Genomic DNA, 5921 nt, shown 5'->3' with positions numbered 1-5921 from the left:
GGCCAGGCATAATGAAATTAGCACAATATAACGCGCTTTATAATTAGTTATAATTCTTTGACTGTTTTCTTTGGTATATAACCTTGATGTGCTACACATTATTTATCAAAACTCAAATATTCAAAGCTATTTCTGTTCCTGGCAATATTTTGCACCCATATGTACTATTAGCATTTTTACTTCGAGCTACTCCCTATATTTGTTATTTTTTAAATGTTATTTTTTGAAGTTATTTCAGGCAGGCAGACATTAAGATAGTAAAACAAAAAAAAACTGAAAATTTAATAAACGAAAAGAACACATAACTGATGGATTTCTAAAAATAGTGGACAAAGCTACTTACTCAATGCGCATATTTTAGGGCTCATTTATATGGCTCCTTTTATAAAAGTGCGTATCTACTAATAAAAATATTTCACTGTCTATAAATTGAAAATATATCACACATTTACAAAAAATATCTTACGGAATTTTTAGAACGAAAATAAGATCATTGCTGTATGTCAGCTTAAGAAATTCTTTGCTTAAAGGCATTTCATATAATTAAGCATAACAGAAAATATAAAATTTGTGGATCGTATCCAATATTTTATGTAAAAACGAACAAACACTCAAAAATATAGAAAGTTAATTTTTATTACATTCTGTCAGTAGTGGCAAGATATTTCATTTATATTTTTACGTCATATAAAAATAAATTACAAAGAACATTCCTATATCTTTTCTGTTCAAAGTTTTTTAAATTTAAAAATTTTGATAACTAAGTGTATTTAGGGTCAATGATGTGGGATTCGAAACAGTATCTATAACCTCTAAAAGTCCAAAAACTAATTTTGGACAAAAAATGAACTTTTACAAGGAGAAAATATTGTGATGTCGTCATGGACCATTTTAATAAGTTTAAAAAAATTATATTTTTTTTAAATAATTAAAGTCATGGGATTAATTTACTCACTTAAACCCAATACTTTCTTGATTGTGTAGCAATTATCAACGTTTTGCACTGTTTTCTAAAAAGTTGAAGCATTACTGATTATAAAATTTTACTATAAATAATTATAATTATATAATTATAAAAGAATATTGGAGGAATAGAATAGAAATATGGAATGGTAATAAAAGAATATTCTTTCAGATTCTATCAGATTATGCTAAAAAAATGTGTTTTTATATGTCTATCAAGCAATTTTCCTAACTAAGGTTCGCTCATACAGATGTGAAAACTTTGCTCCTTTATATAGAAAATATATTACACAATTTGTTTCGTTGAAAAATGTATGACATGCAATGGAGTCAAAAACTCTTCGTTTCACAACTGACCCAGATCAAATCTGAACAATTATATAGCATGAAACTTGACGTGTTGCGCTTGACCAACATTATACTATCGCAAACACACTAACATTATTAATCTAACAATAAAGATCAAGTAACCCTAACCTGAAAAGAGCTTGGATATGTACTAGATATATGTTTGATAAAATAACCAACTGCATCAAGTCTTTTCGCCATTTTCATTTGATAATTCACCCATTAACTATAGTTTTGATGGCATAATTTAATATATGTTAATTTGAGAGAAGAGAAGGACAGCATGATGATGAAAAGAATTTAATATAATTTTAGTATAACAAGAATAATATATATTTTAGTATAACACCAGTTAATAAAATATTACTCAAAGATTAAAGGTTTGATTATTTATCATCTAAACAACTAACATAACAAACAACTAACATAGAACTAGCATAGAACTTACAAAAAATAATTTAACAATTCTTACGGGAATACTAACTGGTCACTGTAAATTGAATAATCACCAAACCAACTCAAACTGCAGATACTGTAGAGAAGAGAGGGAAACTGCATACCATGTGCTAGGGGAGTGCCCAAGACTGATGCACAAGCGGAAGAAACACCTAGGAGAGTATTTTATGGAACACAGGGATTTAAGGCTACGAAAGATAGGCTCTATCTTACATTAAAGAAATCGGACTTGGAAAAACACCCTAGTCCGAATAAGCCGCACAATAGATCTTTAAGGTTGCAGTGTACTATCCCTTATCCTAATAATGATAATAATAATTTATTAGCGATCACACTATCTATGTGTATAACAGAAGTTATTAAAATGTTAGCCACCAATTAAAACTTTAACTATTAATTTAACTATTATCTCGCAATTTATTTGTATAACTCTAGTTAATAAAATGTCGCTAAATACTTTACCAAGACGAGTACAGAAGTCAATGATGTGTTTTTTCAGATAATGGGCTAAGCTAACATTGAAAGATCCTAAAGCATTAGTGTCTAGAAAATATATTTGAATTAAGGAATTGACATATAGAAAGAAGCAGACTATATTTGGAATTTACGATCATCATCATCATCAGCCGTCATCATCGTTATTTTCAGTTATGAACTGTAGTTAAAATGGGTTAGAGTACTACAAGATTTTGGTAATGAAAATAACCGCGTTAGTTTTATTGTATATTATATATAATAATTACATACACATGTAAGTTATATGTTTTTGTAGACTAATAAGATTAGTATTATTAGTCATAATTGAAAAGTATGATTTATAAAAAATTTTAAAGTAAACTTAATCTTAAGATTAAGATTGATTTACTCTTGATTAATTTTTGAAAGTTAATTTAATTAATTTTTTTAAAAATATCAATAAAAAATATAGTCTTTAAGGTATTTGAATCACGTTCAGCAAATCAAGTAATTGACATACGATGTTGATTAAAACTTGTACAAAATTATGTTTTACAAAATATATATATTTTTTACGTAAAACTAAAATTAATTAAACAAACAAACCCAGTAAAAATATATAAAAAATTTATTTTTAACTAAAAATATAAAATATTATTTTTATTGAATATGAAGTACTAACAGTTTTTAACTCTTTCATTAAAAAATTTGTTGTTGACTGAGTAATGGAATTAATTCGTTGGCGTAGTTCGTTGCCTTTTAATTTATAAAGTTTTAATTCATTTATTAAAAACCGGCATGATTGAGATACATTTTTATTGCTGATGACAGTTTGAATTAAATTCATGAGACAGTTTTCTTAACCGTAAATTGAATACGAAAAAAAAAACGCAAAGTAATTTTATAATCGACCAAAATAGGCAACACCATTAATAAAAATATAAAATGAAATATTTTTTATCTATCCATTTTTATTGATTATGCTATCTAATAAAATTAACCATATATGTTTTATTGCTCGATTATATAAATATTTAAGAGAAAAAAAATTGTTTTGAATTAATTTAAAAGTTAATAAATAATAGATAGAAAAATTTAAAAGGCATAAATGTTGCGATAGGTTATATAGGTACCTGAATTATATTATAAAATATCAGAATTTTTAGACACAATTTAAGAAGAATTTATAAAATGTATACATGTTACATTAATATTAAAAAAATATAAATATCCGACTAAAATTCTAAGCAGTGACGCGTGGACGTTATGTGTAAAATGCAGATAAAAACTATATTATCTGGTTATCACGTGCTGTGTAAAATGCAGATAAAAACTATATTATCTGGTAATCACGTTATGTGTAAAATGCAGATAAAAACTATATATCTGGTTAATCAGTTATGTGTAAAATGCAGATAAAAACTATATTATCTGGTTATCACGTGCTGTGTAAAATGCAGATAAAAACTATATTATCTGGTAATCAATTACTCCATAAGTGTTTTAAATTCCGAATATTATAAAGTATAGCTTGTGTGTATATATTTTTATATTTATATATTTTATATTTATTTTTATTTTTCTGAATCTGTCTAATGTAAATGTTTATATTCTAATGTGGGTTGGATTATCAGTATCCTATATTACTTTATAAACCACCATCTGTCATATACACTAACCAATAATATTACATTATCAATATCATTATTTTTATTTAGTAGATAATTTTAAATTCAGTCCTAAAAAGCTAACAAAGTAAAGACGAGAAAAGGAGTTTATATTTGTTTCGTCATTGGCAAATGAATTCATATAATTGGTTTGAAAAGATAAAGCCTTGAAAGAAAACCTTCGCAGGTGTTAGAATCACTAAAATGACCATTACTTAATAGACATTAAGTAATGGTCATTTTAGTGAAGTTATAGGGTAAGAACTCTATCCTAATTAATAATTTATTTATTAAAAATTAGTTAATTAACTTCTTCGTTAATAGTGAATAAGTTTAAAATTTTTTTGATGGTTTTGTTTTAAAACTCGTAATATTGAGCTGACAATACTACTATAGTCATAATTTATTTATGGCAATATATTTTGATTTTACCCCTGTAGTTACTGGCAATGAAGTTACTGAATCGTATGAAGGCAATCTGTTTTTCATCTATTGTCACTGAAATCAAAATCTGTCTTATATGATCATAGTAATGATTAAAAATCTTTATTGTCTTATGAAAAGACAAAAATCAGGATCTTTCCACCTTGAAACTTTATCAGGAACACTTCATGGTAAGGTTCCTGTGTGGGTTATCCATTAAAAATTTTTTTTTTCGTTAGCCTGCGTCTAGACCTCACTTGAGTTCATTTATTTATCCCTTTTTTGAAAGTATTCATTTTCGAGATAATATTTTTTCCATATGAGCATGATCGTAACGAATCGGTCTATGGAGGTTCAGTTTTCTTCGACGTTTATAGTACCGTCTATTGTTTCAACTGACGTTCTTTCGGTTTTTCATCTGTTGCATTCGAAGAGTGTGTGTTTAGCGTTGTCTTCGTATACGTCCCCGTATATGCATTTAGGCTCATTTGCTTTACCAATGCGGAGAAGGTATTTTCGAAAATATCCTTCATAATATATAAAATATTTATATAAATATATGGAAACTGCACTGTGGTTTCCTAATGTTAAATACTTATATATGACTTAGCAAAATATTAAAACTTTCTTTTTGTGTTGTATAAAACGACTTACTCTTGAAAATCCAAGAAAGCTGAGTTTACTGTAGGGAATAATATCTATTATCTACAATTTAATAAGAGAGAATGTAAAATTTGTTTTAACCAAAAGTTATAGATATGCTTTTTACAATCATAGAAGAAAATATAATATTTGATATACCTAAAATGTTAAAGCTGACTTCACTTTATTAAAAGACTAATTGCTTGGTACACAAAGGACTCTTAGTAGAGTTGTCAGGAGTATTTTTAATTTTCTAACTAATAGAAGACATTGCTGTTTGCAATTATCGACAAGATATGCTACCTGCAACTGATCGCATGTACACTTACTATACGTATAATTTACCAATTTCATATAAACTTCTTAATTAAACAACTCAGTATTTCGTAAATTTTAAAGAAAACTATAAATAAAGGCAAATAAAAATTATTACGAAATAGTTCATTTGTTAATAAATCAAAATATTGTATAAATGATTTTATTTAAAAACCTCATTCATTATTTGCAATTTTTATTTAAAAAATTATGAGCCAAATAATTTATTGCATTTAAAAAATTGCTGAACTTGGGGACAAAATTGTGTATCTTGAGTTCGACTCAATTTCCCAACTTCAATTAAATTCACAATAAAAACCACACCTTTTGCAGACCCCTTAAAAAGGTTGGCAAGAAGTCAAGTCGAAATTTATATGCAAACTATTGCGACCAGAGCTCCAAAATTTAAATGTTTAATGAGCAAATAAATGAATGAATCCATGGATGACATCACAAATTAACAATGTCGGTCACAACTTCAAAAACAAATTGTGAATTATAAAAATTTGCAAAAATTATGTTTTTCGATAAAGGCGCGTGAAATTCAATTCAATGGATGATCATTAAAAACGTGCTAACCGAAACGCATGCGCGGATCTATACAAAACTGCCAGAAAATATTATTTTTCGGTTTAACGTTTTTTGGACTTT

The sequence above is a fragment of the Teleopsis dalmanni genome, chromosome 1 (assembly GCF_002237135.1).
Source record: "Teleopsis dalmanni isolate 2A chromosome 1, ASM223713v2, whole genome shotgun sequence".
NCBI classification, from domain to species: Eukaryota; Metazoa; Arthropoda; class Insecta; order Diptera; family Diopsidae; genus Teleopsis; species Teleopsis dalmanni.
This window is presented reverse-complemented; position numbering follows the sequence as displayed.